We start from the raw sequence: 11,381 nt of genomic DNA, 5'->3' as shown, positions 1-11,381 counted from the left end.
CCTCCATTCAGTTTGTCCACCCGCCATGAAGTCCACGCTCCTTAACTACTCTCTGCACCCAAAGGATGAGCATAATCAGTTCCCGGTACCGTTTGTGGCAGAACCTCAACCACTGCATTCAAGAAGCGGAATGGCCGAGCGGAAAAAGGACCAGCCTCGAGCAGTTAAAGCATTTACCAGTTATGGGACTTCTTCTGTACAACACTTCACCTGTTCAGGAAGGACAACCGAGTAGCAAAAAAGGCCCATTTTGTTCATTAAAGCACGCAGACTGCACCAAAGACGCCATCAGATAGTTAAAGTAGTTGGTGGTCAATTATGGCCCCTCCACGCATTGATCAACAGGATATTTTTGTAATGATACTCTATATATACCCGGAAGACAAATGTAATCAGGTTGATGGTTGTTGTTTTGATGTAAGGTTCAACTTCTGGAGACTGTGACTACTTTGATACTTGCAGCGCCTGGTCTTCATTTTCAGCTAAGACAAGCTTCTTTTGCTATTAATTTCTCACTTTCCATTTCTACTCTGTTCTAGGCTGTGCCTGTTATGCATTTGTTCATGTGCTCTTGATATTTAGCATTAGAGGGGCTGTCATCCCACCTCTGTGTTGAAGTCCAGTATGTATCATTGAATGTGTTATGCAGGTTTCTGTTTACTTAATGCTAGAGAGCTGTCATCCTGTCTGTGTATTAGGAAATAGATTTGCAGCCTCTTTACTGGTTGCAGCCGGCCATCACATGCTCTTGTGCATCTGCTGGTGTGGTCAGTATTCTCCATGCACACCTAATCCTCAAACTATGAGTAATTGGTGGTCTAAAGCCTTGTAGTCTGGGGGTGTTCACCCATGTCTGGAGTTAAGCATATTAGAAGTGGTTATTGGCTTGAATATGCATCATTCCTTCCATTCATCCATTTCCAACATTTTTTTGAGTTTGTAATGTTCTCGAGCATCTCCGAGATGCAACCTAGGAGAGTTTCTTGGGGTGATAACACTAGCCATGATGGAGGTATCCCTTATGTTAGCTACTTACATTAGTTCTGGTTCACAATGAACAATGATGTGAATGACCAGGTGATGGTAATAATATTATTATGACAATGACTAACACTGAGAAACCTAGTTACATATTATTATTGAGTATGACAGGAAACCACTAGAGGCACTAACACATGACGAGTTGACGACACCTGGTTTGATGAAAGTTTATATTATTTTATCTTTGAAATTCTAAGTTGATTTTGAAACCTGCTATATATGTTTATCTATATTCTGATGATATGTTAATGGTTGTAGGCACAGATTAGTTGCTTGGCCGAATGACTCACATATGGGTGATGGGGTTGTACAAGTAGATGGAACTACATGTGAGGGGTGGGACAGTGTCCCTGATCTCACCCACTAGCACTCTCGTCGTTACTTAGGCTAGAAGGGTTGAAACACATTTGCCTTGAAGATCACGATGCCATGAGGGCAGGTCCCAAAGTTGGGTCGCTCATGAGGATTTTACTGGGGGGTGCGCATCAAGGCGAATTCCTTGATCCCCAACACCATTAGTCTCACTATAGCAGGCAACATAAGAGATGATAGCAGTCTATGACATTGCACCTATACTTTCCCCTCGTAGTCATTGAATGCTTGAAGGGCAAGTGGCGTGGCACCCTTGGAACTTCAAGGGAATTTCTTGAAGGGCAACAACCAACCACTTGGCACCCTTGGCATCACAATTAAAATGTTAGGCGTGGCACACTTGGATCTTCAGGGAATTTCTTGAAGGGCACGACCAACTTTGCACCCTTGGCATCACAAATAAATTGTTAGGCGTGGCACCCTTGGAGCTTCAAGGGAAGTTCTTGAAGGGCACGACCAAACTTGACACCTTGGAATCATTAAAAATAAATAAATTAATAAATATAATCAAGAAATGAAAACTAGGTAAATTTACATCAAGGGTAAATGATGTTAGAAACCGAGGTAATTAAATCAAGAATAAAACTTGGGTTAAGAGGATCATAGGAAGAAATAAAATATTTTATCTTAAAAAATCTACCCTCCCCATGTTGGAAAATATTAGGTAGATTATGTAGTTTAATTAGGTAAAAAGGGGAAAGAGGGACATAAATGTAAGGATAAAACTAAATCCTAAAATAGTTAAACCTAATTAAGAGAAGAGGATGGTGAATTAAAATAAGATTAATAAATTAAATTTTAGAGAAATGTAGAGAACCTCCATGTGACAACAACCAACATAAGAATATCCATCTAAGAGATAACTTGAGTTAAATTAGGGAGTAGATAGGGGATCAAATCTTGACTCATTAATTGACTTTAGTAAGGAACACATATTAAGGAGTAAAAAGGGAGATCAAGAGACAATTAGGAGAAGAAATAGGAATCTTGTTGAGGTGAGGAAAAATATTATTTATAAATTAAAATTTAAGTAAATAATTTTACGAGATCCTTGATGAGAGAGTGATACATGGGTGGGTGAATAATCAAACAATTGAATTACCAAAAATAATTAATTATGCATGACATGCCAAGTGTCACCTATGAGGACTCCTATAAAAGAAGGGGCAAGCTGTGGGAGAAGAAACCTTTTTGGGGGGAACCCTATTGTTGGTTGGATGACACTATGTTAGAGCAGTGATTACGATACTATAGTGAGTTTGGTGAGGTAGAGGATTTTAGAGAGTGGACTCTTGAGCCAAGGAGTGCTCTCCTCTACCAGTTATTGCATTCCTCCATTGTACAACTCCATTGTAGCTCGGGGGTCCGTGGGGAAGAAGAGTATCCAAGGAGTAGGCTGGGAGGTTAACCGGTGGGTCATTACATTCGATTCAAGTACATCGTCATTCACACTTGAAGGTGGCCGACAACAAGGGAAGACCAGTAACTGCAATTCAAGTGGAGTCTTGTCTTCTGGTGAATGGTACATATGTGTTACAATATTCTTTTGTATGATTTCTTTATGGCCTTAGTTAAATATATGTAAATTTTATGATATGTTCAATGAAATGAAAATTTAGGGATGTGTTAGATAGTGCTGAATGAATTTGAATTCCTAGTGTTTTTCTCTTCAGGTTGTGGTCCTTACACTTGGTATCAGAGCCATGTTGAACCCTTGAGGCCTATGGGCCCATGCATGCATGGCTAGTTTTGTTAAATAATATGATGAAAATCTCTAGTTAATTTATCTCAGGGAATATCCATGACAGATGTCCTTGAGGAACTGTATAATTGTTAAATCATACCTAAAACAATGAGTTTTAGCGTAACGTGGTAATGGTTAAAAATAAAAAAAAAAATCCTATAGACACAGCTCATAAATCTACGAGGGTATATACATACACAAATGTATTCCGTGGGCAAACTGGGGTATTCTCGTGTAAATATCCAAGCCCCACCAGTACTCTTATCCTGAGCTATTCCTCTAGTTGCATTCATTTCACTGTTACAATCAAATTGTTTGTTTATGCTCAAGCATCAGATCTGATCTGGGTTCTTCCACTGACCGAAGAAGCCTCAGCCCTTGATTTCCGACATCTCTCAGCAAAAGAAATGGTGGCCAAAGGAAATACCCTGCCGGACTATGAATGCCAGCCCTTGATCGGTAAGTTAAATATTCTGAGATCTACAGTAGCTTCTTTCAAGCCCTTTGTTTAATTATGGCGAGATTTAGAGGAGGTCAAGGGATCGATTTTTTTTCAATTGTTTAAACCCGATGTTGACAATATTACAATAACCCAAAGTTATTAACATCACCATTCGTGGGGTTTGTTTGCCCCAATTTTTCATTATGAATCTTGAAACCCTCTCAGAGTTTATGTCATACCTTTACCAGAGTTGAAGCTGCAATCAGCTGTTATTTTCAATATCGAAGTCTAACGTGCTTCTGCATGGTTTTGATTTTCAAATTAAATAATTTACATGTTGGGATTTCAACTATTTGAGGCTTATTCGATGGATTTTGGAGCGACTGTAATAGTCCTTGATGAACCACTTGATTCCAGCTATATATTACATTGTAGAAAACCTGTGGTTTGACTTTGCTAATTGCATCTGAAATGATTAATCTATTCTAAACGCATATGGGGGCTGTGCAGTGTAGAGAGATTAGCTTTTTACGTAAATGCCATGCAATTCAAATGACTTTGCTGCATCTGAAATTGTCACGTTGACGATGGAAATATTCTCTCCGTGGAATACATTCCATTATCAGAGTCTTGAGTATAATCTTGAGTTGATTACGTCAATAATACGAATAGTCACTAGAATTGGAGATGTTTTTATGTTTGAAATGAAATACCAAGAGCCTACAGTGATGTTCCTGGGTTTCCAGCTCTATTTCGAGGTTGTACATTGCCTTGTGGTGCCATGGAGGATTTGAAACTGGGGGTGTTGGCTGCATTTTGAAGATTGGGCCATTTCTATAACTACCCACTAAAAACGTTAGAACAAATTTATAATAGCCATCCAGAGAGGGAAAACCAAAGGAACACCAGCGTAGCAACACTTCTACACAAAGGCGTGCTCAAAAATTGGTTCAAGTTATGCTGCACTTAATTAGTGATTGACATGTACATCAATAATACTTCAAACTTTTGGGGTAACAAATAAACACATTTTGGTAGATATAATAATTTTCTGTGTTGTCAAATTGCAACCCAAACATGCGGGTTTGTGTTACTAGTGTTACTAAGATATTTAATCAGTGTACTGTCAATTTGATCAATGGTGAAGAAATCATATCAGGGTCTCAGCGTGTCCATGAGCCAGAGCTTTTTACCAAAAGATCAAAGGAGTGTGGAATTGACATTAATACAATCTCAACATATATAGATTCCTCCAGGTTTGTTTATTTTTTGATGAGCTCAAAAGATTTTATTCCTAATTTGTTTTAAAAAGTATTGAGCTAATGCTCTCAAGTTTGTGAAAGCCAAATTTGCTCCATTGCTTCTACACTCTAGCAAATAAAAAAATTGTGCTTGTACCCTGCAATTGAAAATTGTGTTTTGTATCCTAAAAATTGGTTATGTTCCCTTCTGTACCCACGAAATTCACCAAACTTTGTTACACATAGTGTTCTCTATGTAGATCTGGAGTAGTACACACAAAGCTCCATGCTATGGTGGCCCTCACACTCCAACATTCTAGATCGTAATTAATTTTGGCTTAAGGTTTCATCTCGTGGAAGGATAAAATTCTAGAATTGCCATCACCAATTACCAGCTGCAAGATCAAATCTGAAATATGCTTTGCAATCACTCAATCTTTCTATCTTGCATATCTCTATGGCGTGCACATATCATAACATGATGATTGTTGAAAGAGCTCTTAACCACTATATCATGTTGGAGAAAAAGATAGGACTTGAATTTTGGCAAATCACAACTTTGTAAATCTCGTTTAAATCTTGCAGAGGATGCTTTGTTTTGTGGGATTTACAAAATTTATAAGATAAATATTAGAGAAGATTAAATTGGCAAATTTGATTTCCTTACCAATTTAACTTCCTAATGAATAATGTAGCTAAAATCTTCAAGTTGATTATAGATGACAAATTTGTCATCAAGAAATAATGGTGTACCAGCAATATCAGAGGCCATTAATAATGTTAGTCCAACATTATATATTTTCAACCATCAAAGGGAGATAAGAGAGATTCCGAGAGGTTGGGGGAAGGCCAAAACCCACTCATTATATTTCACCTAGTCGATGGAAGCCGCAAAACTTCACATATATGCATTCTAAATGCTTTCTTGTATCAATTATTACTTAATGCTAGTCTGGACAAGAAAGCTGATAATAAAATATATTTTTCTCATATCACCTATCTTTGATACTTTCCTCTGAAGAGGCCTTCATATAGAAGTTCCATGCTGACATTGCAACACCTATTGATGGTTCCAGCTTTGGCTGAATTGGAAGCACGCCTGGAAAGTCTTTGGAAATACAACTGATTACTTCTTCACCTATGTCCCATCCCTCATTGGTCTCAAGGACATCACCAACCATAACAAGTGGAAAAGACTCCAATCCATCTTTCCCACTCAATCCCAGTCTCTAGACAACAACTTTTACACTGGCAGCAAGCTCTTGATTAGTAATGAGAAAAACATTATGTGTCACTTTATCACCTGCTCCTGCACAAGCCTTTACCACAGGAGCAAGTGCAGCTATGCAGGCCCAAGAAGGATCTGCATAAGTCCATCTAATGACTTCATATGGTGAGTGAATTTGGAGCTTCTATAGAATTACAGAAGTGAGACTTGTGGGAGGCCCCCGTCCATCATGAGCTTTTACTACTGTTGTTAAAGCTTGAGCAGCAATCCCATAAAGTTAAATTGATTAATGATGTTTTAGCTGTCTTTCATAATTCTTAACTAATGAGATTTTGAAATGTGTCTAAATGATATTTCAAACATTTAGTCGAATGGATTAAGAAATTTAGGTTCTACTTCAATCAATATTGGTTTCCACATACAGGTATTTCTCAGAGATTATTTTCTTCACATATATATTTAAATTATAACTCTGTGCAATGCATTTTTGTTTTTGTTTTTTATCAATCCAAAAATGGAGAGACCAAATTGAACATTGAGTATCCAATCAATTATATTTGCAACTGTACCTTCAATTTCTCTCAATTTTCAAGCAGAATTCTTTTTAAAGGGACTTACTGGAATACCACCCTTACTGGAATATCAGCTAAATTTAAGACAAATAGAAACTTCAAAGCAATATCTAAACATGCAATTTTATAATACTTTAAGTAGCATATTGTTCCTTTCTTCAGTCCATTCTCTTTTATCTTCTTAGACATCTTCCAAACAGTTGAACAATATTTTGACCCTACATTTGCCTATTCATTGGATATACTCCATGTAATTTTTTAGGATATCAAACAGTGCACAAACATTTTGTGATATATCTGAATAAATAAATGATAGTTACAGCATGTGTAGAATAAATGTATATATATATATATATATATATATATATATATATATATATATATATATATATATATATATATATATATATATATCTATAGAACTGCTAAAGATACAGAATCAGAGACTCTGTTTAGGGTGGTATTGAAATATACAACTGAGAAGCCCTCATCCTTAAAATGAACTGGTTAATGCACATGTTTTATGCCAGCTAAGGATGTTTAAATGTGCTCTATATATATATGATAATATAATGATTAGCAATCACCAGAAAATAATAATAAAATAAAACATAAGAATAAGTTTAACTAATGAAACTAGTTCCATCTCATTTCAATAAGTTGTCCTTTTTCGTCGTATAATACCAAAAACTTAATCTTGACTTCGTCATATGCTAATTTTCTTGGTTTAGGCTTTATGAGTGGTTGGATGTGAAGCATTTTAATGCTCTAACAATAATCAAGCCATTCTTTTAAAAATTAATAACGAGTTAAAAGTGCCACATTATAAATTGACATATGGAAATTATGTTTTATGTAGTAATATCTTGGTTAAATTTAATATTTACATCAATTGTATAGAATTTTTATATATTGGTATGTATTAAAGAGAAGTCAATAATTAAATATTGATTGCAAAAGGATGTTTTTTTTTTATGGGTACATGAAAAGTTAGGAGTGTGTTTTAAAATATTATTAAATTAATTTGTTTTGAAATTTTTAATAATAATTTGAATTAAATTATAGTTTTCATAAATATAATTATTGATATAAATATATATTATAATTTGGATATCATATTTTCAATAGGTTGCTATGATAATTTGGTAATTTATTTAATTATTTATGCATGAGTAAGTGAAGTGGAGTGGTCACTGGTCACAAGTTGTGATCACTTAATAGTATCCTTGGGTTTTCTTTGAAAAAGGTTGGGATCTTTCTTTGTAGATGAACTTGAGTGATAGTAGGGATGTCACTATCTCTTTCTTCATAGGTGAGGTGTGGTAGGTGTTATAACCAATTTGATTCCTCTCGATAGTTTTGATTCCTTGGATTGAGAAGTATGTTTTTTATTGATTGGCATAATTTCCTTATTTAGAGTATTCTTCTTTATGCCCAATTCAATGCTCGATATATTATCGACTGCATGTTTAGATTCTTCCATTGTTAGGTCATGTGCCACATCATCTCTAGCTAGTTGAGACACTAACATCATTGCTTACTAGGATATTATCTATAATTAAGTAATGTGGTGATGTTTCAAAGATTTTCTTGGTTGGATGAACTCCTAGGAACTATTCATTAAACACTACATCTTGATGCACAATCACTTGCTTTGTAATTTATCTAATTATTTATTTATTTACAACCGCAAATAAGAATGTTTTAATTTTTAGCACCTTTGACATCAAAGTCCTTCATCTTTTTGCTAGATCGTAAGCTTAAGTTCGTCATTTGAATTTCTTATTCTTACTTGTCCACCTCTTTCAACATTTTTCCGCCTATGGCCTAAATGCAATGCTACAAATATCATTTTAGGGAACATACTGACAAGGGTCCAAAATGACACTTATTGAGATATTGGGGAAATATTGCAGAATTATTGATGAGCCCCAAAAATGGATAATTATTTGGGCTCATTCAACCTCCTAATTTGACTTAATCCACCATTCTCATTAGTTTATTGCATTTTTTTGATTATATTTATGTTAATAGAGTGAATTTGGTTAGTCATTATGCCAACAAGTCTAATGGGTGCTTTGTGTAGCCTTTTTGGTCAACTTGGAGACAAAATTGAAGGTCTTAATGAGCACTTGGCAGCCAAATTCGTGGGAGAACAAGCTAGAGGATTTGTAGGAAGGTGTCCCCTTCATTTATGGGCCCTTACCTCGAATTCTCCACCATCAGCTCGGAGTTCACGGGCCACCAAATCAATCAGCACAAGGGCAGCCAAGCAAGTCAAGTAGGACTGATGTTAACTACAAGTCTTGGGCAGCCGAGTCCCTAAATTTTAGGAGGACTGTTGGGTCCTCAAATTGTATAAATAAGAGGGCTTAAGACCTCATTTCAATTAGTCATTTTTGTTAGCTAGTTAGTCAATTTGGTTAGCCAGTTAGTCTTTTTGTAAGCCAGTTTTGGCATGATGTTAGACTCATGATTATTCAATAAAGGCAGGCAGCTTTGGATTCAATTCTGAGTTTTTAAGGGAGCTATAGCTCTCAGGTTAGGGCCCAACCTGAGAGCAATAGACCTCCTCTTCCTTGTATTGTTACTTGTTTTCCTTTCAGCACTTTATTCCTCTGTTTTGACATGCATTTAGAATTTACAGTCTGCTGATTTGATTTCTTTTATGTGATTGAGTAGGATTAGTTTACAGTTCAAGTGCTTTTAGTTGCTTAGATTAGAGTAGGAGGATTGTAATTCATTAGAGCTCCAAAAAAGGTTGATAGTGCACTCGCTGCCATCTCTGTTTAGAGATTGGGGGTGTGGGTTGTACCAACCACCAAAAAACGCAGTCAGTCTTTGCTTTCATGCAAGCTGCCACACAGTCATTTCAATTGTAGATCCGTCCATGCATTCTGCTCTTGAGCACTACTGCTTCGTTCCAACACCATGCACGATTTTTCTCCACACTTTACATTGCTGTTCATTGGTTTAATAACACAGTTAGAATAGGTTGATGGAATTCTCGGTTTTGTGCAAGATATAGAGGATTTGTTTCTTTTACACTGCATAGCATCACTTCATCGTGTTCTTCTACTTCTCCACCACACCTGAAGCCACTTGCTCGACCTCTGTTCAGCTCATTAGCCTTCCAACCCATCTACTTCTCACGTCGCTCCATCTTTTCAACTTTTCCTTGCTTCCACCCTTCTATTCACCAACCAACTGTACCCACTCTTTCCTCATCTCATATCTCTGTCCCTGAGCCACCACAAACTCCTCCTTCACATTACCCATCCACTCATACCACTCCTCCACTCTTCTATCACCCAAAACTCCAACTACAGCACATCCTGTAGAAGTTAGCAGCCTTCCTGTAGAAATCCCTGAGTTTCCTGTAGGATCCCCTGCAGACATCCTGTAGAAGCCTGCAAACTTGGTTGCCGAGCACCTGAACGTTGTGGACTTCTGTGGACTGATGCTAGGGATCCTCTGGGACCTCTCCTAGCCCTCCTGACCTTTCCCAAGCTTTCTCTCCCTTCGCACCACCTCTGCACAGCCAAACCCTAATAAGAAACAAAACCGTAATCACTCCAACCACTTAAGCAAAAATACAAAAACAATGTTCTTTTTAATGGAAGTAGTTTGAGTTCATGCATTTCACATCATTAGAAGTAATGGCATCCTCTTTAGACATTTGCACTCTCACTATTGCATCATAGAGGTTAAACTAGTCAGATTAGGGTTTACTAGGGTTTCCATGTTTTGGTTGGCTTTCAGTTCATTTTTGCAAAGTAGATCAATTTCCTTTGAGATAGCCTTCGTCCATCATTTAGAAAGCTTCTTCTGAGAGCATATAGAAGTTGGCTTGAGCCCTAGCGGACTTGTGCCAGCTGACCAAGTGACAGCTGCGACAAGAGCTAGTACTTGTGCATACAGCACCGTCGCTTCCAAGTTTGTACGAACTACCGGGTTGATAAAATTAGAGATAGGAAGCTCCAGGAGTTGTAGCATTATTGCTACAATACTGGAGCCCACCATCTTTTTGGCGCCGTTGCCGGGGAAGCGTCAGAGTATTGGTGATTGTCGCTTTTCTTCTATTTTCCACTACAATCTTCTTCTAAGTAGTTTATTTCATTTCCATTATGCAATTTCGTTTATGCAAAAGTAGATTAGCATTTCCCGCTTTCATAGATTAGCATTTCCCGCTTTCATAGATTAGCATTTCAATTCCGCAATTTCATTTCTGCAAGCGTAGATTAGCATTTCAATTCTGCAAGCGTAGATTAGCATTTCATTCCTGCAATTTCATTTGAGCAAAATAGATTAGTCCTTTCCTGCTTTCATTTCAATTCCGCATTTTCATTTCAGCAGAATAGTTAGTTGCAGTTCAATCTATTTTAGTTTTTGCAGGTAGAAGTAGAAAAAACCAAAAATCAACCAAAAAGATTTCCTTTCATGCCTGGTAGGAGTAGAGATAAGTTAGAAAAATATTTTCACAACACCCCCCCTTTGCTTCACACAGCCAATCTTCTCTCTTCTTCGATGGATGTGACTAAGAAGAACCCCTGGGTGGACATCAAGACATATCTGAAGAACCTCTAAGGGAGAAGAAGAAGAAACCATTCCTCTAGAGCAAATGGCTACAAGCAGGAATGTTGGGAGCAGTACCTTGTCCCAACACGAATTTGCAAATCAGCTGGAAGATTTCAAGAGTGATATGAGGCAGTTTCTTGCCATGCAACTGGATACCTTGCGG

General features: G+C 37.1%; 1 pseudogene; it reads right to left on the bottom strand.

Annotated features, from left to right (window-relative positions):
* Positions 1-5,832: 5,832 nt before the first annotated feature.
* Positions 5,833-6,342, bottom strand: LOC149169092 (uncharacterized; annotated as a pseudogene).
* Positions 6,343-11,381: the final 5,039 nt, after the last annotated feature.

This window comes from Pinus tabuliformis, chromosome 4_2, assembly GCF_031772625.1.
Source record: "Pinus tabuliformis cultivar Carrire ecotype Pingquan chromosome 4_2, CPIR1, whole genome shotgun sequence".
Lineage (NCBI taxonomy): Eukaryota > Viridiplantae > Streptophyta > Pinopsida > Pinales > Pinaceae > Pinus > Pinus tabuliformis.
This window is presented reverse-complemented; position numbering and strand designations above follow the sequence as displayed.